Source organism: Drosophila willistoni, assembly GCF_018902025.1.
Source record: "Drosophila willistoni isolate 14030-0811.24 chromosome 2L unlocalized genomic scaffold, UCI_dwil_1.1 Seg168, whole genome shotgun sequence".
Classification (NCBI taxonomy): Eukaryota; Metazoa; Arthropoda; class Insecta; order Diptera; family Drosophilidae; genus Drosophila; species Drosophila willistoni.
The window spans coordinates 5,074,768-5,102,668 of record NW_025814047.1 but is presented as its reverse complement, the minus strand read 5'-3'; the positions used below and the strand labels follow the sequence as shown (position 1 = coordinate 5,102,668).

Sequence of the window (27,901 nt, the reverse complement as noted above, 5' to 3'; positions counted from 1 at the left end):
TCCAATCTTTATTACAATAGTGTGACTAATCAGCGTAAAAATGCAAGAAAATCTATGCTTAGTAGATCAGAATCAGAGTTATTCATCCTAAGGCACTTTATATCGGAAAATTAATAGAATTGCGACTGCACTGAAATTGATCAAGATACTTATGTGCAACATTCCGAATATACACGAAACCGAATGCAAAAATTCCAGTTTGATTATCGGTAAGCTAAAGCAATGCATTCCTGGAATTCTGGTAGTGTTTCCTGTTTGCCTTATCTGATCATCATAATATCTACTTTTGTGCACCACCGCGCAATTGAAGTGTCCAATTGGCGGGCAAAATGTAGGTCGCAATTTTTGTCGAAAACAAATAAATCGAATGGATAATTAATTTTCATTAGTCCTTCTTCTATGTGAACCAGTGAAACGCCGAAAAAACGCGAAAATCAAAGTTTTTTTTAGATTTGAAAAAAAAAGTTGAATTTTTTCACCAAAAAACCTAACTTCAATTTACTGAAAAAATAGTTTAGAATTTTTTTTTCAAGAACTTTTTAGGTTCACAGAGGAGGTAATAAGATACTGAATCTAATAAGCTTTGGTTTTTTACGATTGGTTGAATACTTTTTTTGTAATTTTGCCCGCCAATTTTGGAAAATCCCAAAAATGAAAACTCGAGAGAACGAGCTTTAACGTTTACGGTTTACTCGTATACCTGCTCGGCGCCCGACTGCTTTTAGTGCTGTATCTTCGAAAATAATTCGAATTGTCTTTGCAAAATTGACAGACATATTCTTAGATATATTAGGAACAGATTTAAGCAATAATAACAAAATCGATTTTTTGAGCCTCCTAAAGCAGGGGGGAACCAACAAACATAATAGTTTTTCTCTTTGTTACAATAATAATACAAACAAACATTAAAATTCAAATCAAACACAACTAACGAATATTATAAATTAGATTCAACTGTGATAGCTTTCTTATTACAAATGATAATCAGATTTTTCCCGTGGAGAGAGACATTGGCATTCGTAGCTTTTAATATGATGACAATTCCAAATTGAAATGCTGTAAAAAATCTCCCTAGAAAAACAGCTAAAACTAGGTTAGAAAAGCTTATAAGTCACAGTAGCTCAATACCATGGCTTTTAGCTATAAACTATAAATTAAAACTATTTGATAAGATTATTTTAAAATCGCAAAAAAACGCGTTTGAAAAATTCAGAGCCATGACAATTTGATGGCTCAAATTCTTAAAGTCAGACAAGGACAAATGTTAGATAAAATACATCGAGTGCATCACTCAATAAAAGTAAATAACTTAAATAAAAAAGAGTTTAGTTTTAAGAAATGAGTTCTTTTTGATTAATGGTAACTTTCCAAAAATTAAGGAGGAGTTATATAGGAGTAACTAACAATTTGGTAGCGCTTGTTCATTTGAAGTCATAACCTTTGATCTAATGACTAACTAAACCCACTGTCTAACATAGGTTTCACATGCTATAAATATTTTAAGTGTATTTGTTGAAAAAAGAGAAAAAATAATGTTTACAATAAATAAATGAATTCACTTTTATCTTACAACGTTCCGAGTTGGCGGCCTGTCAGCGGGTTGCAGCGGTCACAAAATGCATAAATGATAAATCAATATGGCGAGTTTATATCAATCTCCTAATATGCATATGCAAGATATTGCATTGGGAGATTGTCCAGACCATGGACCGAGTCATTGAGTTAGAAACGATTGTATTAAAAGGGGCGGAACGGGGCGGCGGAATGACTCAACCCAGCCCGGTTACCGCCTGCTGAGCAAATAGATAGATCCAGTGACTGAGTGAGTAAGTGAGAGGGAGTTCCTGACTTTGTTTCTTTGAATGCATTACATAACACCTACACATTGACAGGAGAATTGACTCTGGTCTGGCCTGGTCTGTCGGAGATCGGGATACACTGAGGGTGTTAAACAGCTGTCCCTCTGGCTGAATGGTGTTCTATAAATTTCATTGATTGATTTTTATTGAAATGCTGCACAGTTGGAAACCTGCTGACAATTCCATAAATATTTCCCTCATTGCTGGTTTCGATTTACACACCAGATCCAGCTAAAAAATTTATGAAGTGACAAAGGCTTAGCCCAGACTTTTGGTTCTCTTTTGATTCTGGAACTCCATTCGATGTTATTGTTAACCGGTTTGTTGGGCCAGGAGGAGGAGGAGGAGGAGGAGGAGCAGCAGCAGCAGCAGGGGAGCAGATGAAAAATTAATAATTTCATGGGCAATTTTTAATCTAGTACGTGATTTAATTCGCTTACCAAACTGAAATGAACCACGGCTCGAGACAGAGGCAGAGTGACTTTAAATACAATTTAGTTTCTGCTTAGTTTAGCCCCAAGTTAATTTGCAAATGGCTTTTATGCTACTGGCTCAGGTACTGCGCCTCCCTGCATTCCCCTCGTCGTTGCTGCTGTTGATTGGCCACGTCTACGAAATTAGTCCAGGCCGAGGACGTCGGTTGTCATAACTTACTCTCTATCCACCCCATTCAACCAGTCAGCCAGCTAGCCAACACATAGATTCACTTGATGATGAAGAAGCCTAGAGAGAGAAAGAGCTTCGAGCCAAGTCAATTAACGTTGGGCTTACCTCGAGAGAAAGATACTACACATTTTGTCGTTCTCTTAAGCAAAGTGGTTAACTAAAATAAAGATCAATGGGACACGTGAATTGAACTTTATGAACATTAGGCCAAGTCTCTTCTCTTCAGCCTACACCTGAGTACCACACAAAATCCTTCCATTTATTCCATTTTGTGCCAGGTTTTTGCCATATTTGTTTGCGTTTTTCGGGTTTTGTTTGCACATTGGAAACTGCAAGCTGTGGACTGGATCGAATGTAATCCTGTTATTGGGGCGAATGCTGCTGCAATCAGCCACGTGAACAACCGACTCAAAACAGCAGCGATGGGTATTTGGATTGTGGTTGTGCCACTCGAGAGAATGGAAGAGCCATTCGAGTACCCAGTTGTTGTCGTCATCATCATCATCGCCATCATCATCGTCATCGTCATAAGCGCATCAGAACGGTAAATGCTGCATGGAGATGAAGTTAAGCCCTTGTCCAATATGCAGTAAAAACCCGAAAAGAATCGTTCGCGTTTGGCCAATTAGAGCGGGAGAAAAGTGCCAACTCGACGTGAATGGCAGGCACGTTAATATTAAGCCTCCTTGTGTTTTCCCTTCCATCTACCACATACCATCATCTCGACACTCTAACGCTCCAGTTTGCATTGAGCCGGCGGCTGAATATTTCGCGCTAATCGAGTTGTTACATTTACGAGGCCCTACCAGCAACAACAACAACGACCACGTCGAAGAGTTAGCTGCCTGCCAAATGTCAAGAGTTCAAACGCCTTGAACTTGAAGCAAAACGTGGCCAAGATGCGAACGTGAGCCATGAATGTGGATTGCTTGAATGTGAAGGCCTAAAATGCTAAAAGAGAAGTCCATAACTGCACTAAGGTTTCTGTTTTTTTTCGGTGTGTGTTTGTGTGTGTGTGTGTGTGCATGTTAGTGGTCTATGCATATATACTCTTTGATTGAACTAGAGTTATAGACTTGTTAGCCACTCTGGGAGTTTTGTTATCGGGTAACTTACATTAGGGGTCTTAGGTTGGTTAACTCTTTTAACTCTCTCTTTTTTTCTCTCTCCTCTATTCAGAAATCAGAATTTGGGTTTTTTCGTATCAGGTTTTTAGTTACTTTAAACCTCTCGGATTCAATCAGAAACTACAAATAAATTTTAAATAAAACTCTCTAATATAATAAATAATGCTAAGTTTAATTTCTATTAAGCTTAATGAAAATACAATCAATTGTTTTCCTAAAAATCTATAGAAATTGAGATAAATGATGAACGTAATTCGGTAAATTACTTTGGGTCTCATGTATGGAGTTTCAAATTAAATCCTTAAATAGTATTTCCTATAAATCTTATAAATATAATTCATACCAAAAATTAGTAAACTCTTTTTCAGTATTCAGTCTTGTATTTCTCGTCTAAATATTTTAATTGAGAAGAAAATAATTGAAGAGTATTCTATATTCGTTTTTGAGTACGAATTCCGCGTAGATCTAGCGCTCTTTATGTTTTTTTTTTTCTGGTCCGACAATCGAGATCTCAGCGTGCGCATGAGCTATGCGACGGCGGCGGCGGCTTCCAACGCTTCTGCCTGCAGGCAGGCAACACGGTTCCAGCCACTCCAAACGATGTCTCCTATGCGGCATCCAATTCCGACACAGCTTGAAGTCGGCCAGGCAGGCCATTGCATTGGCTTGACGGGGACCAAGTAAGAAATCATAGTGTGCACAACTATTTCAGGCTGCTAAATGCTGAAAGGTGTTAACTGAGCGGCCATTTCGCGCAGTGTAACGGCCATCAGGGCAACTGATTATGATGCATGACCATAGTAACACACCACCCCCTTTACCCCTTTCCCCGTTGAACTTGGGTGGGTGGGCAAGGGGGAACTGGAGACTGGACTGAAGGAGCACATGTGGTGCAACGGCGACAAGTGAAAGAGATGCCGACGCTTTGATGAACCTCGTACTTTGTGGAACTCTTGGACTCTCTCTCTTTTCGGCTGGTGCGGACATAATGGAAGCCCCATTACTAGGCCCCCAAAGGCAAGCTTTAACTCGTTGGCATGCCATGGACTTTGCTTAATTACATAATGCAATGCAAATTGCTTTAACCACGCCCCAGTTTTCATTTCCACTAAGACTCGCAAAAAAAAATTATAAGTTTATGCACCCAACAATTGACAATTTAACCCCAGCATAACCTTAGGACCACCCAACCAAATATATATCCACTCAAACATTGGCAAAAGACAAAATTGCAAAAACTAAAATTGGGAGAAAAAAAGCTGAAAACATTGTAGATACATTTGTGGCAAACAAAACACTGTGTATCAGTATATATATATGTATATCTATCTACCTGAACCAAAACCTTGACGTTCTAAAATGCCAATTATAACTGGCGCAAATACGAGAGACCAACAAAAGTTCACTTTGGAGAGCCGCTGCCATTGCAGTACAGAGAACAAATAAAAAAACACAAAAAACAAATAAAAGTCAGCTCAGCTTTTTTCTATTTGTGTTGTTGTTGCTGTTTTTCTTTTCCATCAAGAGTTTTTCACATTTGACTGGAGGTTATGGCAAAATAGTTGATGCCGAATCGACAGCAAGGTATGACGGTTTATTGAGTTAGTTTGTCAAAGCAATTAGTCCATTCGATCCACCCTTTCTTTGGGCTTGTCATATGTATGTAAGATTAGAAAAGACCAAAAATGGATTTTTAAATACAAAAGTGGCTACATAAAGATATAGTAGGGAAACAGATAGTTGTACTCTTAAAGAAGAGTTATATATTTAGTAAATTGAATAATTCTAAAATTTATGTTTTTACAGTTCTCAGTTGACTATAGCGCAAAAACAATTGGGGCAGACCATGATTTATATCCAAGCAATCTTAAAATTCAATACATATTTTTATTTACTTATGTTTAAAGTTGGAATATAATATCACCAATATATATATAATATAATATAATATTAGATTCAGTTCTGTTTTCGCTGTGAATATTTCGTTGTTGCCGTTCCAAATCAAGTCAATATAACAAGTTTTGGATAGCAAACTCATTAAGCATTTTTCTAAAATTATTGTGAAAATTGAAGAAAAATAATTTTGAAACTTCAAGTAAATATTAACGGATAAAATTGGTTTCTTTTGTAAATAACTGGAGTGAAAGAGGGCGGAATTAAAATTTTCAATAACATACTAACAAATTTAGTGACTTATAGTCTCTGAGATCTCGGTATTATCGAATACGAACATCGGTTCATACGGATCAGTGGCCGGACGGAATGACATGGCTTAATTGACTTGGCTGTTAATATTGAACAGGAATATGTGTATATATATACTTTATTAGGCCGGAAGCATTTTCTTTTTGCAAAATTAAGTTTTCTTTTTTACTCGAAAGCCGCTCAAGTGCACTTTTAGTGTAGTAGGTTGAAAAGACGCATAACGGGGGAATGGGCATTTTATAAGGATTTTCAGTGGATTAAATTTTACATGTCAAACATTGTTATTTTTTCAAACATTACGTATACGTATGTAATTGATATGGGCAACATATTCAAATGAACATCTTTAATTTGTTTTTCAATATAGACATCCTTAGTAAGTATAATGGAATGGATGTTAATACCTTAAGAATAAGGAGTTTAAATCTTGATTTAATTTGAAGAATTTTCAGACATAATTGCCCTAAGCATTATGTCACTTAAGGCTTAACTCGAAAACGACAAACAACTGAGCTGAGTTAAGATTTTTCAAACAATATAACGAAGCGGTGAACTCGTAAAATATTTGCCAATTTTGAATTGCTATTTTTCCATTAATAGTAGTTATGCACCCCGTCCGCCTTCTTCTACCATAGCACTCACTCTTTGTCATTCGTTTTGGGATTGTAATTGGCAATTGTTTGGCATTGCACACACACACATACACATAACACACAGGGAAAATCACAGTTTTTGTTTTGCCTAATTGAAGTTGCAATTATTGATTGGATGCAAATTGATTGGCAATTGCTTAGTTTCTTTTGCCGTTACGATTGCAATTGGCAATTGGCAATGCTGTTGCCATTGCTGTAGGGTCCATTCTGATTGCACCTGCTTGTTGTAGCTTCCAAGTCAATATATATGTATATATGTATGTACAGAGGTATACACTCTCAGCTGCAAGGCCAAGTTAATGAGGCACGGTACCTTGGCACTTGAGAGCAAAGGAGGAAAGCCACAAAATGATGTAATTTAAAACTCTTTGGCAAAAGTCCTCGCCTCGTATTGTGTGTCATGACAAATTTGTGAAAAGTTCTCTGCGTGCCGGCGGAAGTCACAAGAGGACTAGAGATTCTTCGACTTCAACTCCAGACATCAGCTCAAGGGGGTGTGCGGTGTGTGGAGTGCATATGTAAATGATACCCTAAGCTCGGTCTGGGTTGCCATGTGAGGAAAAGTTTTCGTTTGTCTGGCCAAAGTTTACTCCACAGTTACAGGCAGAAAGAGTCGGTGGGGGAAGTCGAAATTCTTATGTTAATTGTTGGCATAGGTGGAAGTAATAAAACATTTTGCAACATTATCAAATGCCACAAGTTCCGCAAGCAACGTTGTTCCCAAAAGGCCACGGAGTTGGGTTTCAAAAGGAGTTGGGCTTAGCCAAAAGGATACAAAGCATTCTATTTTTCATTAAAACGGAAAGACTATTTAAATGTCAAGTATTCACTTAAAGTAAACATTTTTTTTTTTGGAAGAGAAGTTCCTTATTAGGTTTATCATGGAAATATTCACTATTTTTTTGGTATTTGCTATTCATCTCAAACTTTGAATTATGATTGAAAGGAGAGATCGATATCTACTCATTTTGGAGAAGGCCAAGGTCAGTCATTGCATACCGATGACATTCAACTTTCTTCTTTATCTTGATTAAATATAATATTCAGAGGTTTTGACATAGTAGGATAAAATTATAATGTAATGTAACACACAATTTTCTCTTTTTTCAATCCCAAGATATTTATTTTACAGTATTTCTTTAAAGCTTTCCTTCTTTAGCTGCAAAAAAACACAAGAAACAAAAATGATCACTTAAAGCAACTAAATCTCTTTATACAGTTTGCATAAACTCTAATTGGCCCAAGAGATGCATGTAGGCATTAATGTGCCCTGTTAAAACTTCCGGCAACTCTTCAACAACCAAATCAAATCCCATTTAATGTGATTAGCAAAATGAAATAGTTGTCTGTTGTCTGCAAAGTCAAAAAGATTGAAATATACAATTCGCTGCCAGCTGCAAACAATTTAAGCGGCTCTCTCATAATCGCAATCATTTAAAAATGTATTACAAATGTTTTCTGTCCGCGGCGGCATGTCGATCAAGAGATGGCGGAGGGCCGGGGGTAGGGCAATAACATAAAAATGCCTGCCACATTCGAGCACACATGCTGGCCAGGCCATGTTGCATGTTGCAGTGATTGGCCAGGGAAAATTGCGCATTTTGCTGCATTTGACCCACATTGGAGTAACGCACAAATATGCTGCCGCAATGGAAATGCAACTCAAAAACCAAACAACACACAAATTGCTCAATATAATTATCAACTAGTATTGGTTGCGACCAATTTAATTGAATTTTCAGCGATTTATTAGCTGCTTTTGCTGCATTGATTTGGGCAACTTGTGTGTACTTTGCATTGGATTTTCCCCCTCATTTAAATATATGCATTGATTGGCATTTAATTGATCTTTGGCTAACGACGATTATCAAACTGCCACAGCCACACATACAACTACATACACTATACATATATTGCTGATCATGAGAGTCGTGCGCCCAACTATAATCATCATCGAATTGAAATAATCGGAAAGCTTAATCACAGGCTGGGGGCCTTTGTGGTTTACCCCATCAGGCTGCCATCACTCTGTCAAAATCGATTCAATCATCGAATATAGTACATAAAAGTCAGCTTAAAAGTGAAAGGATTTAGACAACGATTTAGACGCGCGTCTCGACACCTATTTTGAATCTCTAGCCAATTCGCTTTCATTGCCCTTTGGCGTTGATTGAGTCTAGTTTCGGTTTTGGTTTCATGTCAATTTAATTGATCGCCCAGACAATTGTGACATTTGGAAATCATGGCAGGTGTCGACTGGCAAAACTCTTGGGTACTTCCTCTTCACTGTGTACCCGATGTTTGGCACTGATTGGGAATGAAAAGTCGTCTGCTGCAACCGCAAAGTGAAAGTGAATCGAAATACTGCAGCAGGTAAGAAAAAGCCAGCAAATTATTCGGCAATAACATATGGCAATCAAATGTTTAAAGGCAATCAATTACACTGGCCAACAGTAAACTTAACTCCAAGATAATTGCTTGCTTAGCTAACCACCACAAGTGAAATCAACTCAAATCTGGAAGTTTTTTCACTGACTAAACTAAATAAAGTTTGAATTGGTTAAGATGTACATAAGTTGGTTGTAAAACATGCATCTAAAATGATTTTAGTTCCATTGAAGGCATTCTAGGTGGCGAAATAACTGGAGGTTTAACGCAATTTTAGCTATGAAATCTGGATGAACCTTAAATTGATTACCGATTTATTGATAGAAATGAAATCATTGTAAGTATACAACAATTAGAGAATCTGTCAAAATCTAAATACGAAATAATGAATCCTTATCTTAGCATTACACATTATTTTCCTCAGTTTTTACACTTGATTATTTTCACAATGATTGTTTTGCAATCAATTTCGAAACAATTCTCTACTCAATAAAACGATTCTAATAAAGCTTTAATTTGTTCAACAAATTTTCAATGAAACCTGAAAGATACATCTACTAATTTACTTAAATTTTTAGACTATGATTTCAATTGGTATATCTTGATAGCATTACATTTAATTTTACTTAAATTTGAATTTTCAAAATTTAAAAAAAAAAAAAATTCATATGAAAAATGTCAAATCTAAGAAACATATTTCTGTAAACAAAATGTTCAAATACTAAAAGTGTTTTCAGATTCAGATTTGATAGTCGGTTTTATCAATAGATCAATGAAAAGAAAAGTAGCAAGTGAATCATAACTTCAGTCGAAATAAATACAATAAATTGTTGAACCATGAATACATACGAAAAATATTTAAAATTTTATTGAATTAATATTCAAATTATGCTTTGCATGATAAGATTGGTAATTTTATTTGATCAAATATAGTTTTTATTCTTTGTTAACCCATTTAGCATTGATTTTCAATAAATATGCATTTCCATTCCATTTTTGGAGCCTCATTTTCTATGGTTCGTTTTGGTCATTGCACGTTTTCATTGAATAATATTTTAGTTTTGACCATTTCTAATATTCCACGGTGACCTAACCCCAATCGAGGGATTGCAAGACGTGAGTTTACTTCTCTCACCTGGCCAAGTGTCAAGAGCCAAAGTGTTGACAAATTTTCGAGGCATATCATTGCCGCATTAATTGAAGCCGTTTGCATAATATTCACATAAATTCACTAATCATTTCTGTCAACATGCCTGTGCCTGCCTGCCTTGCCCAAGCGTCACACGGTGCATATTAATTTCCATCATAAATGGCCCAAAAAATTTATAAAGAGTTACTTATCAAAAAGAACATATATTTATGAAAAATATATATATTATATGTGCAACAGAAAGCATCGACTTTTGGGTTACCCTTTGATAAATTTATATTATTTATTCTAGTTTTTATCATGATCTCAAAATTGAATATATATGTACCACAAACAATTTTAAAAGAGATAATAAAAAACAGATGAATGGTTTTCCACTCATATCTCAGTATTTCCATAACAAGGGTTTTGCCTCTCAAAATTATATTTTATGAAGAACTTATTTTTTTTTACAATTTATAATTGTCTTACTATCTCTATATGCTGTGCTGGGTTTTGATTTGATTTACTCACCATTAATTTTTTTTTTTATTATTTTTTTCACTGAATAGTAAAGATATATTTTGACATAGATGAAATATAAATTTTAGTTTATTTTGGATAGGGACTTTACACCTCTGTCGAATGATTCAAATAGTTGATGCGTGAGCTCGTCTGGTTTGGTTTGAAAAATGTTTTAAATTCTAATTGTTTTTCAAAGTTTCGTACAGTATTTTTTACAAACTACTAGTACTCAAAGTTTCAATTAAGTACTACAGCTGGTTAGTCACATAAATGTTAAATAAAATGGCTAATTTCTAATCTAACTTTGCCGGTATTTGGTTTATTTCAGCTAGACCAATATATACCCTATTTTTATGTTAAAGCTTAGGGTATCAGCACTAAATGTAACGCCGGCTTTCATTTGAAAAACTCAGTGCCCCCAAAACATTCTAAGACCAACTTGTGTGTGCGATTGTGTGTGTGTGTAAGTGTGTCTATAAAATATTAAAATTATATTTCATATGCAATTGTCGTTGACAGTTGGCGGATCGAGGTCTGTGGACCGACTTTATATATTGCAAATGTTCGTTCACTTTTTGATATTTTTTCTCTTTCCCTCGTTTTTTTGCGCCTTTGTTTGAAACATAATAAATGTCTGGCAAAACGCTTTCAAACCGTGCTCCGCCCAGAAACTGCGAAATTTATGCCACATATGAGAGTTTATATGAATTTTGCCCTGTCAGCGGCTAAGCGGACAGAAAAAAAGCATATAATAAAATAATAAAAAAAACCCGACCTTTTTCATGTGCAAATTTATAGGCGAAACATTGTCTGATTAACAAAAAGGGGCAACAGACATTGGTACAGCTTGCAAATGACATTTAATGAACACTTCACTTACATTAGATAAAGTTCATTAAACAGTTTGAGAAGTCTACATGCAGTAATTGCGATTCATTGAGTAAGGTTTGATGATCAATAACAGTTTGGTAATTGCTTACAAGGTATTGGATGGTATACAAGTTGGAGAGAAAATCAGCTTCACATGTCTTTTAAGAGGCTTATCTAACTGTGGAGGATGAGGATATGTTTTAGACGACTTTACTGAGGTCTTAATCAAGATAGAAATTGATTTGAAAAGAAAAGTTTAGAATTATTTTTTAAATATGTTAATGTAGACTTTTAGTATATCATACATCTTACATCGACATATGTATTTAATTTTGAAATAACTCAATTATCTTGAAGTCTATCATTGGTCATCAAATATTATGAAGAGTCCATTTAGTAGTATCAGATCTACTTAAAAAATGTTTCAATTAATTTAATAGACTTTACTTACTGGATTTTGTATAGGAAAAGACTTAACAAAATGGTTTAAGTGATCATATTGTCTGAACGTTCTTTAAAGATAAAAAAGTATCTAATACAAACAAGGACCTCTGCTTACACGTTGAAAATGGAATGTTGTCATCAAAAGATCTTACATTAATTATCTATCTTTTGTTTTGGAGAGATGAACACACTAAAAGAGAATTTCTAATTAACTCATGGACGTTTATCAACATAATTGAAAAATAATTTATAATTCGTTGCCTCAAAATATTCTGTCATTCTTGATGTTCTCTTTTGAATAGATGCAATATTATCTAAAACCTTTAATAAACATCTCACATACAATATCAAAATGTGGTGTTTATAAAATGCAAAACGAAACAATACATATAGTTCCCAAAAACCAATTTATATGAATATTTGACACCTCGTTTCACGAGGGTAAGAACACAGCTTGCATAATAATGTATTTTATATTTCATAAACAATAGCAACTAAGTACTACACTTGGCAGGAGAAACCTATTAGAGTCATGTTGTTTATTAAGTATTTTATATAAATATATTGAATTTATGATTCGATTGAATTGTGCCTGAGAAACAATATTTGTTGAGTCTCATTGTGAAATATTCTTTGTACAAAGAGTTACAGTGCTGTGGATGGTGGGGGAGGGGTAAATTAACATTAAATAACTATAAAATGCTGCAAAAGGGTTGGCTCAAACGATGGATGGCTTGTCGATATTGCCAGATTGCGAGTCAGCGACAGAAGTTGTTGTCCTTATGACAACTCTGTCGGATTGTCGCAAAAAGTGGCGGAGACAGGCGAACATAAATCAATGTTTCTTGGCGTCCAGTTGACGTACTCTCTTGGTCTCGATGGATGGATGGATGGATCGATGATGCTGGAACGATCGAACAATAAATTATTTGATATTTGACAGTAACGTTCATGTAATGAGAGAGTGAGATAGATGAACAACTGCTGCTTAATTGATAAGTTTTTGTCCACTGGTGGGATGAAGACGAGGCCACATCAGATTCAAGCCGTGACTATATCGTGTAATAGGTATGGGGGGCCATAAAATTGCAAACTACTTTCAAGATAATGCCTTTATGCCCTATGCCTTTTTCTCCTTACACTCGATCAGGAAGTTGTTTGTTGGCCTGCTGGTTGCACGTCGTCTCTCTCGGTTTATCGCTTGTGTTAATCTGGCGACATTATGTCAAACAAGGACAGGCCATGGCGAGTGTGATATGTACGAATGATGCACTGTTGCAGCCCATCATCGTCATCATCATCATCTACAACAGTCTCTTATCGCCTATCCCTCCACCCCAAAATGATCGATTGCGCGCAAACGCATTGACATATCGACATGAATCTTGCATTATTAAGCAACGCCGAGAATTTTAAATGAAGACCGCGACGGAACGTCCACGGAACTCTTGGCTGCCTGCCATCGCCATTTAGCTGCGATTGTTATCGTAATGATGATGCGTGATCCAGGTCCAGGTCCAGCTTCAGCATCAATTCCAGGTCCAAACCAATGGCAAACGCATTCCGAACTCGCATTCACTTCACACGCCATTCCGGGCAAAAGGCCATCGATGGCCATCCATGGCCAAGAAAAATTCAGAAAAAGAAAGAAAAGGCCAATGCGGAAAAATTAATAATTTCGCATCAACACCCAATTGACCAAGCTAACTCGTCCCTAAATGACAACCAGATGATAATAAATTATGTTTTATTTCTTTTAAATGCTAATGCCCGATGATTCTGATAATGAAAACAACCATAAAGGGCTTGGACCGGAATGCCTTGTCACAGGATGCATGGTGCCGCCATTTTGTTTCATTTTATATGTAATGTATAGAAGGAAACGTTTTCACATTTGTTTATATTTAATAAAATGCATTCAATATTATTTTGGTAAGAAAATAATATCGAAAACACAATTGATCGATTCAAAATGTATATATTTATATATTTTAAAAGACATTGGTCACAAACGAGAGGAATTTACTTCTTTTGATGGTTATGGTTTGTTCCTTTAATTCGAGAATATCTGCTAGTGCAATGCTGCAATCCTATACAAATGGACTGTTCACTTTTTCACTAACTCTAGCTGGAATTCAAAAAGAAGGAAAAGGATACAAAGTGGGAGAAAGCTTTGAAGATTTTTTTTGAAAAAATTAATATTTATGAATTATTTGTTGGTTGAATTCAGTTAAAAAGTTTCTTCTGGGATTATGCCACAGAGAACAATAATTTAGATTGTAAAATATTCATTGTATTACCTATATATTATTATTGAAGTCTGCATTGGCTTGTGCCATAAGAATTATTTGTTATCTGTATTTAGTGTGGAATTTGTATGAATAAAATTTCATTTTTGCATTTTTTGCCAATGACAAAAATAAGTTCACAAAAGATTTCGTACATAATTATAAAGACACTTGTTTCTTATCATTTATATGTATGTACATATATAAGGAATATATATATATAGTGAATTGTAAACATTTTTGTTGTGCTTTCAAAATCTTCAAGATGTCCAAGCTAAACACTTCACCTTAAATCTTAAATAAGTTTTTATTGAACTGCATAAAAACAATTTTGAATTTCATTCCAAAATCTAGCATCCTAATGGAGTTCCATTTGGTACGAATAATGAGTTCAATTGATGTCATATTAAAGCTGATAAAGGTTTTCAATAAAAAGTTTTGACTATGGGAGTTTTATTTATTTAAACCATTTACTCTTTTTGATAGAACATTAAATGGCCGAACGTTTAACTTTAATTCCATTCTGTTGTGTGCAATTTTGTTGGCGCTGCTTTTGGCATTTTAATCATCATCAAATAAAATTATAATTGAATTGAAAATGCCAGCAAATTTTCCAATATTTATATATACATACAAATCTAAACATTTGCATGTAAAGTCCATTATAATGCAATGGAATATGCATCCTATCACACGACCTCGTCGACACATCGAAGAAGTTCACTAGAATGACAAAATGCCAAATAATGGCAAATGCAGTAGTATTTGTTTCAGTAATTAATACTTATATATGTATTCGTATGTGTGAATTATGAATTGGTAAATATGTATGTACATATATTTCTTTACATACATATGTGTGCATGTATTTGCATATTGTAATTATTGAGAGCGTGATTTTTGGTTGAAAATAAATGCATTCGCTCCATATGACATAGGGAAGGGATTGATTGGTCGTGGGTCACGCATAAAGGCATATGCGAGGGTTATTTAATTGGAAGCATAGAAACGATTTATTTAAACGCAATTCACAGTAGTTTAATTAGTTTTAAAGGCCTTTAGAACTCTCAGACATTGAGTGATGCAACCGAACTTAAATGTAAGTTTGCTAAAAGTATTTCGTACAAAATTCAATTTCAAAAACAGGATATATAATTTCAGTTCGGGGGTAAGTTATCGGTAAATTTAGTCATATGTATATGTATACATAAAGCAGGAAGATCTTCCAAGGCCAAGACCAAGAGCTGGAAAGTGATGAGTACTGTGAGTCGCCGAGTGGCTGGACGAAGTAACATTTGCATAATTTTGGAGTAACGTATATAAACCCGCCTTTAAGTGCGGTTTCCGGTGTTTTCTTGGCTATCAACAGTTTGCCATTTTTTCCTAAAACCTTTCTTTGTTTATAATGAAGGAAAAAGTTTAGAAAAAGTTAAGTCGAGTTGCCAATCAGTCAGCTTTGGCCTAGTTCGCCATCAGTTTTCGAAAACTATCAGCATCCAAATCCTTTGAATCAAAGACAGTGCGACTTCTTTTCAATAGGTAACTTACTTTGGATTCCAGTGTTTGCCAGTGATGGGCCAATTTACACCATCCAACTGATGTTATGATAACCTTTGTTGCTATTATCCATTTAAGCTGATTTCTGGGCAACATTGATCTTCATTTTATTCTTATTCATCTCTAATATAATAAAGATGTCTCTTTATGTATATATCTAATGGCTTTAGAAAAGTTTCTTTGCATGTTATCGTCGATTAATGTGTGGCATATTATTGTGCTATTGTCCTAATTAAGATTGAGATCAGCCAAATCTTCATCATATTTAGCTTAGAGAACTTCTTGTTCATTTGTGAAATATTAAAAGTATACAAAATATACATATATTCTTTTTCCATCAATGAGTTTGATTAGGGAAATTGGCAATTGCAGCTTAAAACCTATTTATTCTTCATCGATTTTCACATATCGATCATGAAATGGGTTATCGTTTGTAAATTATTTTGATGGATTTAAAATTCATAATAGAATTACACAGGCCAATGAGTTTGGGTTTCATGAATATCTCAGAGACTGGAGTCATTCCAGAAATCGAGCGTCAAACCGAAAAACATATTCGGAATCAGCGTCCTCAAATTACAATAAAAAGGCAAATGCGGACCTGTGTTCTCAGTAAATTATTCTAAAAGTATTTAATTAAAAATTTTATCCAACAACTATTTGTAGCATCCCTCGCATAAATGGTAAATTTACATTTATTTATTTCAATAATACAATTTAACCAATCAATCAAACTGTTAATTAACTAACCAGCAGTTTATATATTTTTAATTAGTTTGTCTATCATACTCGTGTCTCTTTCTTTCATTCACACTCTCTGCCAACCGTATCGTTTTTGGATACCCTTTAAAGTGTTTTGGTAAATGGAGTTTAAAGTGTTTTTAAATTGAAGAATTAACATTCTGATTACGCAACTGGTATGCTCTTCGATTTTATGCAAAATCCAATTTAAAATCGACACAATAATAATACAATTATTTACTTCAAAATGTTCTTTAAATATTAAATTTAATTTAACGATATGCAACGGTTGGAAAATTAAGTATCTCCTGAGATTTATGCAAGTGCCAGGGCAGTGAACATTGGCATAAGAAGACATCTTAAAACAAGTAAGCAGTTTGACGTTTTTTTATTTTAGCTTTTCGGGCCAAGTTTCTTTTTTTGTTTTCTTCATTCTCTGAGTTGGCTTGGATGCACTTTGCGATTTGTCAAAGGACACACAACGTGGCCAACTGTCAGTGCAAGTTGGTCGGTTTGCAGCTATCCAAAAGAGAGCAAACAAAAGTTGCTTGCTTAGAATTTATCTTCTGTCAGCTGTCTGGCTTTAGTCCTGGCCACCCACCAACGATCCCTTACCAATTCCCTCCAGTATGCTGGACATTAAAAAAGTTATGACAGTGTCCTTGTTGACTGCGTTACGATTCGTTTCTGTTTTTTTTTTTTTTTTGTGTGTTTGGCGTTCGTTTCTTTGTTTGGCAGCGAATTCTTAGCCAGTTGTTTTGCCAGCTTGTTGTTTATTTGTTTACGGCCAGGCCAGGAGGAACTTTTGATGTGCCCCAGCATCGCCACCCTCCTATGGGAAGGAGGGGTTGGTCTTATTCTTAGTCTTACTTAAGACCAGAAGTCGGTTGTCTGTTTGGCTCTTAATGTCACAAGTTTTATGCATCTTTGGCTACACTCTGGCTACTGGCAGGCATTCACTTGAGATTTATACGATGGTCTATAAACATTTTATATGAGCGAAAGTCCTTAGCGATGCAACGCCCTCGCACTCGCCCGCCGTCTTCGTAGTCTTCGTCATTTTCGTCTCATTAGCTCAACAGCAGGCAATAGACGCATTGAATGCCAGTGACCCAGGCCAGAACGAGAACCAGTTTTGGCCAATGATGTGACATGATTGCAGACAGATTGCGATATATAGTCAAGTCGGTAGGTAGGTTGGTATGCATGTATGTATGTATGTAGCAATACCAACTGCATCTCTCTAACTGCAGCAACTGGCACATAAAACACAGGTCCATACAAGTTGTCAACCAGTTGGCAGCTGCACGGAAACATTTGCTTCCTTAAACAGTCAACACACACACACACACACACTAACAGGCACACAGTAAGCACTTTGAGACCCAGTCTCAGCCTCAGTTGCCTCATCCGAAGACCAAGACCAAGTACATTGCCAATGACTTAAATTATGGCCAATGGAATTTTTATAGATTTTTCCAAAGGCCTCTCAAAGCCCGCACAAAAAGTGTGCAACAAAATTAAATGCATTTCATAATTTTTGCAGCAGACACAAAACGCTCCAACTCCTATTCCAATTCCAACTCCGCAGAGTCAGAGTCCCCCAGTCTCACTTACATTGCCATTGCCATTGCCATTACCAGTGGCAGAGTCAAACGACAATGGCAAAGCCAAATCCAAAGTCAATGCCAGATGCAGGTCCTCCTCTTCAATGCGTTCTTGGTTACGGCAAGTGCAACATTGTCTGTCTGTTAACTTATTGACACCCATATTTGGGATTGAATCATTAAAGCCAGTTTAGCTCTGGCTCGTTTAGTCTTTTGTTTATTTGGCTATTGTTTTAAGCCGGCCGACAGTCGACAGCGTTAACTTAGGCTAGACAAATTTTATTGGTTTACGCACGCGCTTTGACATTGACAATGTGACCTTGTCAGTTTAAGTGACAAGCGGCCAAGTGCTCAATATCATCAATATCATCCGCAAATCGGATTAATCCATTGGGTTAAATGAGTTTGAATTAACTTGACACTGGAGAAATAGACGTTAATAAAGGTTACTTTTCCCTTTTGAAAAAAAAGTTAATTTTTAAAAATTAATTTCCATTAGTTGAAATTAAATAAATGTGGTATTTTTATCAGGCATATAAATATTATCGTTAAGAATATTCAAACTACTATACAATAGAGCTCTATCTGCCAGGGCTAGTTGAAAATTTAAAGAAAATAAGTTGGACAATAAATAAAAGTAAATTTAATAAATGAAATGGCAAGTGTATTTACAAACAACGTTCAAATTTCTTAATATGTATTTATTAATGACCTTCATTATATTCATATTCATTTTATAGACTTTTTTTTAAATTTTCTATCTTTTCTTTTCTGATTCTGCATGGGTTTTTAGATTTAATGATAAAATAATAAGATAAAGCTCTTGAAAGTTGTATATAATAAAAGATTCTGGATTAATTTTTGTACTTGAGTTTCTCAAGAATATTCGGCTAAAACAAATTACGCTTTCATGGTAAAAGTAGTACGAATTGTAATTGACGCAGTCGGTTGTTAGGATTACAGAAGTGAATAAATTATTGTATCCGTAGTGATAAAACAAACTTATCACCGTGCTTAACATAAATCTCGCGAATATATTGTAATAAGAACTGATCCTATAATCAATCCAGAATATGATAAAAAAAAATTAATGTCATTAATGGCATTAACTTCTGAAGTTCTCTAATTAGCCGAGGGTTTTCTCTGCCAATGATATTTAAAGTAAACTATGCATTGATTTAAATCAATTGTGTCAACTGCTCAACTAAGTAGTCGATTTCGTACCAGATTCGTAGAAATATTTATGTCACATCTATCGCACCTTAGAATAACGGAAAGAAATAAACACTCCATTCCCACGATCACTTATCTAATGAAGTAGTTATTTTTGAGCTGTGAACTACTAGAAATCCTCTAATTGTGATTAAAGTGATAATCAAACCACTTTAAAGTTCTGTCTGTTGCCATTCAATCATTGCGATGCTTGCTCCTTGTCGCACTTGAAACATATTGCGCCATCACAGCTATCATAACAATCTAATGAGCCACTTAATTTGCCAGCCAACTGCCTCCACAATCAAGTTGTGTAAGTTGTGGCTGGGCTGGGGCACACCCCAGCGACTGACAATCACACCTAACTAATAGCTTCATTACCCAATCAATCAACTCGACAACCCAACTCTCGAACGTTAGTTATAATACATAAGTCGTCAAAACGAATCAGCTGGCAGGCATCACAAAAAAAAAAAAAAAAAAACAAACAAACAAGAAACGCATGGCCAAGAAAAAAGCTAACAATGCACATGCAAAATGCACTTGGCCAACTGCAATAGGGTCTACACGAAAGCCCTCTTTGAAAACTTGAAAGCGTTTCGAGCTTCCGTCGATGTTTGGACGCGTTTGTGTGTGTGACGAACTGTGCTCGGTTCGTCCAATGGTCGAGCATGCACATAGGTGGCATATGTGGAGAAAAAAAGCTCTCATGTGGAGAGAGAGGTAGAGAGAGTGTGAGTTAATTGCCGGCCGCATTCGCATAAGCTCATTTCCGTTTACTCTCCCACGCGCTGACGACTCTCAGCTGTCGAGACCCGAAAAAGAAAAACACACGTAGGACCGAGGCTATCATAAAGATACCGGAAGTAGGAAATTGGGTTACAAAATGCATTTCGTGTGCGCCGACATTTCCGTTACGGACACTGCTAACAGAGCCACAACAGAAACGGTACCCGAGCTCCAGTGCCGGAGCTGGCCAAGTTGAGGGACAAAAACGTCGGCAGAGTACGTCCGTAACCCGCATGCCGGGAAAAAAACACATGTGTGTAAGAGCTTGACGCAGTAGTTCTCTTCGTCCTGTTGGTTTTCTTTTAGGGTTCTTGTCTAGGCTAAGGCGCGCAATGCATCACATGGCGAATGCATTTTCAAATAGTGTTTGCGCTGACGAAATATGCTGAAAAGATAAACTTAAATTCACCGAGCAAAATATTTGAGAGCCTTTGAAGGACTTTATTGAGAAGGGAAAGGATTCTAGGAAAAGTAATGAAACGAAAAGCAACTCAAAGCAAATTGAAAGGCAACTAAATTGCGTGACAAATTGAAAAAGAAGACAAAGCAATGTACTAGAGCGCAATCGAAAGACAAGTGGAAAAGATGATAAAGTGGAGGCGAAAGTGGGAAGGATTTTTTTTTGCTGACAGGTAAAACTTTTCTACGCATATTTTTGTGCACTCCGGAAGCAAAAGTTAAACTTCTTGTTAGCTTTGACTTGAGTTGCGTATAACTTAAGCAAAATTAGCATAAAGTGGCTTGTACTTAAAGAGCAGACTTCTTTACTAATGATCTAAAGGATCGAATGGTTTTATTCACACTCATTCAGCGGCAATTGGTAGTAGGAAGTGAGAGAGAGAGAGAGAGAGAGAGAAAGAAGGCAAGAGAAATCCTCCAGTTAATGTCATCTCTTCTCACCATAAGTTCATGTTGATATCTATTTCATCTCGTAGGGTTGTTTCTTGTTCATTGCCGCCAGCTGCTGTCCCAGGTTCAACCCCTTTCATTTGCCACCGAGTCCATGGACTTTAAGTAGTTTTGCGTAATTTAAATATAAATACTCATTTAATTAGCACCGCTTCTGTGAGACTTTCTGGCAAACCTTTGATCTCCGGCAAATGTGTAAATATTTGACATTAATTACAAGTTGAATGCTGCAGCCCTTCCCCATCACATCTCTTCAGCCTCGTCTGCATCATCTACATCGTTCTCATCGTCGACGTCGTCGACGTCGTCGTCGTCGTCTGATGGTTAACCCGTTGAGGCCTCATTCCACATATATACTCCACTTCGGGCACTTTGCTTTAGTGGCTTTCTTCACACAGGGACGCACAGGCAATAACTGGAAAATTTATTTAATATTCACTTGTAAAACCTTCGTAGCTGGCAACGGTGGCAAATCACTTAAGCGCTTATTTGTCAACTACAATATGGCTGGGCTTACTCTATACTTGTATATGGATGCGTGTGTGTGTGTGTGTGTGTGTGTGTGTGTGTACTTACATTATATATGTATTTATTTAGGCAACAGAAACTCATTAAATTGTAGAAGAAAACATATAATTTTGTGGCCCTGACGACGAGAACCGATGCCAATGTCGTCGCCGATGCCTACTCTTTTAACCTTAACCCATCGTAGACCATATCAATTATTCAGATGGCGCCCAATTTCGACAGCCAAAAAAATGGCCTCCAGCAAAATGACGTAGACTACAACAAATTGCCCCCCGCCTCATACCCTTGGGAAATAACGTGCTCTCTTAGGTCCCTCGCATATATGAGGCTAGGGCAATCTTGTCTTGAACTGCAGCAGTAACTTCGTATGAAATTCATTTCTTAAAAGAGGATTGAAAATGTGAATTTAAAGCTTAGTAGGCTTAATTTGAATGGACAAGGGTATAATATATTGAAAATTTGATAACCGGTTTGAGTGCATCTTGAAGCACTTTGAATATTCTAAGTCCTTTACTTATAGAATACCTTAAATCGCAATTTTACACAATTATTTTAATTTTCTAAATAGACAATAAACATATATCATCAAAAGTAAAAGTGACATGGAGATGAAATCACCAATCAGTCGTACTCTGGTCTCAATGGCAGATCAAGTGGGTGACATTACGCAATTATTATTTGGCATTATTTTTACTTACTTAGAGCAACTTTTCCAAATAAAGATAAAGATAAAAATAAAGGGTAATCCTTCAGCTAGTACTAGCTGAGTCAGCGAACTCATAGTAAGACGATCAGGAAAGCCCGACAGAGTAAGAAAAGTAAAGAGACGAAATTAGAAAGGCAAAGAAATGAACTAAGAAAACTAAAGACTAAGCCCGAAAATACTAAAATATTCAACCCATATCACAATTTGTATAAAATGAAGTAAGTAAGACCGACTTCGGTATACCATGCACCAGTTCAACAAGTATTTGAAATTTAAATTCTTTTTACATGTCTCATAGCATATGCTATCATACTCACTCTACAAACACGCAAGCACTCTAGCGCCACCACTAGCCAACGGCCAATTTTGCCCTTATGGATCGCGTAGTAAAATACGTTCATACATATATTTTACATGTTTCTAGTCCGATTTCTATGAAATTTGGTAGTTTGGTAGAAATGGATAAGATTTATTAGTCTGCCGAATTACGATACTTGAAAAAATTGCAGCTGGAAATCGATTTTTTCTAAATTATAAAGGCGGAAGCTGGTGTGGCAAAATATTTAAGTAATTATAATTTGGTGTTTTTAGCTTAGTTAGTTTTCGCGAAAATCAGTTTTATTTATTTTTAGGGGGCGGAATTGGGCGTGGCTAAGCAAACCAAATCTGCGCGCAACTAAGCCAGTATACATACCAAATTTGATGTCTCTAGCTGTTAAAGTTTTTAAGAAAATCGGTTTTATGTAAATTCTGGGGGCGTAAGGGGGCATGGTCAAAATTGAAATTAACTCTTTATGGAATAAAAAGGAATCTATTACTCTAATTTACAAAGTTGAGTACAAGTTAGGCCTTTACATAAAAGCCAAAAGTTTCCAAGGCTAAAAGAATTATCAACGGTTGAATAATGAATTATTTACAGACAAAATATTCAAATACGTGTACCATAAAATCGGATTAGTCATACAATTCGTTCCTTAAGCACCTATCTAGAGAAATTTATATAAAATGAACAGATCAGCTTTAAGTAGTCAGTATAAATCAGAAGTTGATACTAACAATGAAATTCCCAAGTATATTATTTTTTTCGTTTTCAACATTTATTGTGTCTCAATCCAAGGACGACACTTTCGGTGCAGAACCTAGAATTTTCAACCATTACAGCAAAATGTATTTGATTTCCGCAAAGAAAATGAACTTCTTTTCTGCCGATAGGGAGTGTAAAAGGCACGGCTTATTACTAGCCGCCATTCCAGATCAAGAGCATCAAGCGCATCTAGCGAAGTTTGTAAAGGGCAAATGTACGTATGAATAATTATCCTTGTTGCATGTAATGAAAAGTATGTTGGTGTTCCAGATCCATTTTGGATTTCATTTTGGATAGGTGGTTCATGTATGGCCATGAAGACACATTCCCCCTTCTTCTTTTACTGGGTTCACAATAGCGAAAAAATTAACTATACGAATTGGGCACCTAACCATCCTGCAGCGGGGAATGATCAATGCATCACCTTTCATTCACTTGATGGTAATTGGTATGGTTGGAATTACTATAGCTCTCCTGGCTTCATTTGCATGCATCCCTATTACGTAGATATATGAATAGGAAGCATCAGCTATAATCAATTAAGTTAAAGAAAATAAAGGAATTCTCTTAGTTGTGTAATTCTAATTTTACTTGTTACGAATATATTATTTTAAATTCGAATTAATTTGAATCGATTTTGTACACAATTTGATAAAGTTTTAAGTTAATTCGTCGTGACGAAGTCCTTGCCACAACTTGGTTGTTTATGTAATACCTAATACACGTCTATAATTGCAGTTAAATGAATCATTTATTTAGATTAGTTTTGCTCGCATATTCGTCAAGTATCTCTGTTTTCGTCTAAGCCGAAGGCCTTAGTAGCCAGTGCTTGTAAAATATAGTTAGGTTGATAGTTTACAACTATATCCTATACTTTAATACAATACAATACAATACAATACAATCTCTGCTTTTTCGAGGTCGAGGTAAACTTTTCAGGTTGCCATTATCTTTTCGAGCATTTCGATTTTTATGGTGATTAAAATTGTCCTTAGACAACTGAATAACTTCACGCCGACTTACTTATGTAATTAGAATCATTATTAATTTGTTACAATGAAATTATAATTTACATACATATGTATGTACACTATCTATCAAATCCTGCTGATTATTTGCTAGGTTCCACTTGTTTCCATTATTTCTTGAAAGCGACAGTTCTTAGATCATTTTTTATAATGTGTATATATTTTTCTAAATATTCAAATTATAATATATAATTGCAGTCCTCGGTAGATGAGTTGTCTAAGTGGCCTAGTCATTTAGTCAACTGAACAACGAGGATCCGGGTTCGAATCCCAGGCTAGTGTATGGATGTAGTTTTCGTCTAAGCCGAAGGCCTTAGTAGCCAGTGCTTGTAAAATATAGTTAGGTTGATAGTTTACAACTATATCCTATACTTTAATACAATACAATAATATATAATTTTTCAATTAAAAAGATTTTTATATCATACACCCATAGGGTGAAATGGTATATTAAAGCCGCCAAAATGTATGTAACAGGCAGAAGGAAGCATCTCCGACCCCACAAAGTATATATATTCTTGATCAGGATCAACAACCGAGTCGATCTAGCCATGTCCGTCTGTCCGTCCGTCCGTCCGTCCGTATGAACACCTAGATCTCGGAGACTGTAAGAGCTAGAGCCACCAAATTTGGTATGTAGACTCGTGTAGTATGTAGAGTGATCAAGTTTATTTCATATTTTTGCCACGCCTCTTTCCGCCCCCGCAATTTAAAATGAAGTAAGTAAGTCGTCTCGCCGACTTGGGTATACCATACACCAGGTGAAACAAATATTTAAAATTTCGAAAACCAAATGTACGTCTACTAAATTGTTTTAACATGCTCATACCATTTGCTATCTCGCTCACTCTACAAACGCACAAGCACTCTAGCGCCGCCACTAGCCAACGGCCAATTCTGCCCTTATGGATCGCGTAGCAAAATACGTTCATACGTATATTTTGTATGTTTCTAGTCCGATTTCATTCAAATTTGGTAGTTTGATATAAAAAGATAAGATTTACTAGTCTGCCAAATTTGATCGCGATGGTCAAAAAATTGCAAGAGCTAATCGGTTTTTTCTAAATTATGGAGGCGGAAGTGGGCGTGGCAACATATTAAAATATATGTATTCTACGCGCATACTAAGCCAATACACATACTAAATTTGGTGAGTTTAGCTTTGTTAGTTTTCGAGAAAATCAGTTTTGTTTAATTTTCGGGGGCGGAAATGGGCGTGGCAAAATTTTTAAATAGTCAATATCTGCGCGTCTATTAAGCTAACTTACATACCAAATTTAATGTCGGTAGCTTTCATAGTTTTTAAGAAAATCAGAGTTATGTAAATTCCGGGGGCGGAAGGGGGCGTGGCAAAAAGTTGGAACAATTATTTTCTGCGCGCTAACTAAACGAGTATATAAACCAAATTTGATGTTTCTATCTGCTATACTTTTTAAGAAAAACAGTTTTATGTAAATTCTGGGGGCGGAAGGGGGCGTGGCAAAAATTTGAAACAAACTTGAAAAGCGTACATACTACACGAGACTGCATACCAAATTTGGTGGCTCTAGCTCTTATAGTCTCCGAGATCTAGGTGTTCATACGGACGGACGGACGGACGGACGGACGGACGGACGGACGGACGGACGGACGGACGGACAGACGGACATGGCTAGATCGACTCGGTTTTTGATCCTGATCAAGAATATATATACTTTGTGGGGTCGGAGATGCTTCCTTCTGCCTGTTACATACATTTTGGCGACTTTAATATACCATTTCACCCTATGGGTGTATGGTATAAAAAGCGTTTATCTCAAAAACTATTCCAGCTAGAGACACCATATTTGGTATATATATTCGGTTAGTAAATGCACACATTTTGTATGTGTAAAAATGCCACGCCCTTTTCCGCCCCCGTAATTTGAAAAACTTAATTATCTCCCGTATTTTTTTAAATTATGCAATCACACTTGGCATATTTAAATTTAATACTAATATCTAGCAAAATACCAAATTTGATCAAAATCGGACAAAAAACAGTCGAGTTATGCATATAAACGTTTTTCCATAAGGCCAGAGTTGGCCGTTGGCTGGTGGGGGCGCTAGGGTGCTCGTATGATTGAGTGAGCGAGATACTAAGATATGCTTGTAAGAAGCATGTGAAAATCCATTTGTTTAATAAAGTTGAAATATTTGCTTTACTGGTGTATGGTATACCTAAGTCGGCGAGACGACTTACTTACTTCATTAAAATATATTTTTTATTCTGTGAGCAAATTTCTTTTCAAACCACTTGTAAATTTTTTTGCTTTAAAAAGTTTTGTTTACTGACTTCTTTCATTAAGCACTTAATTTAGATAATTATATGGAATTGCTGCCATCATTTGTGGTATTTAAAAACATCTTTATTAAACCAGCTGTTAAAATACATATTTCTTAAATTATTGCACTTGGCACTTTTATTCCTTCATATTTGCTCTATATAAGACACTACATTTTAAACGTGAAAAGTCTTTCGATGGTTTACGTCATTGCACATGGTCACAGCATCCAATGTAAGCTGTTCCTGAAAATGCTGTTAGCAATTGGGACACATAATGAAAAGTCACAAATTCGGGTATTAAATGTGAACTGCAACTTGGGAACCGTAACGCACAATGGTTTAATCTGACCCAGTATCAAATGAACACATACAACTTAAGGACTCAACCACCCAAACACATGCCACTTTAAATTAGATATGCAAAAGCTAAACTCTCAATTGCATAATTCGTTCATTTTGGTGTGGCAAGTCAGCACTTAAGCTCACTGCACAAACTTTAATTATAAATAATTATTTAGGGTCAGAATTAGAGAGAGAGAGAGAGAGAGACTGCACTTAGTTATGCCAAACGGAATGATATTTCGACTTCGACCACCGCACTTTTGGGGCAATGGTCCAGTGCTCCAGTAAATATTTGTTAATTAAATTTGCATTCCTTGCCACTTCAGAAAGAGGTGCCAGTCCGAAATGTGCGGCATGCCAAGTACATACATACATACACATATGAAAATGGTCCACTTCATTTCGGTTTTGGACTAATTAAAAATTACTACCATCTTTGTTGTAAATTTGAAAATAAATTGAGATAGATACATCTAATAACAACGCTACATAAATTTAAGCAACTTTAAGCGGGTTCTTTCGTGTTATTTATCAAGAATTCCGGACATAGTATAACCCGAAATTGTAACGGTATATTTTACGATATCGGAGAGCTACAATCAAAAGTACTACTGTGAGATTGGGTCGAGTATCTTAACTCGGTGACGAAAAACGTACAGACGACAATCAAAAGACTTGTTTTTTTTACTTATTGTGCAAAATATTACTCTAACCTACTCACTAAAACTAATCATAATATCTAAATATTTAAAATAAAAGTAAAATACACTAAAATCCTACATTACCATACGGTAAAACTAATTAATAATAATTAATTATGAAACGCTTATTATTTTCATCTACTTTTAACTGATGTTGACTTAAGGGCAGCCTTAGCCTAACTTTAAGTTAACAAACTACCTAGTTAGACACTTTTCTAGTTATTTATATAAATGATAA

The 27,901-nt window shown here is 35.8% G+C and overlaps 1 long non-coding RNA gene across 1 annotated transcript; it reads left to right on the top strand.

Moving 5' to 3' along the window:
• The first annotated feature begins 23,236 nt into the window (after positions 1-23,236).
• LOC111518428 lies at positions 23,237-23,872 on the top strand. Its single transcript, XR_006953839.1, has 2 exons — positions 23,237-23,501; positions 23,558-23,872. It is a non-coding gene; the product is annotated as an uncharacterized LOC111518428 (long non-coding RNA).
• The last annotated feature ends 4,029 nt before the right edge of the window (positions 23,873-27,901 follow it).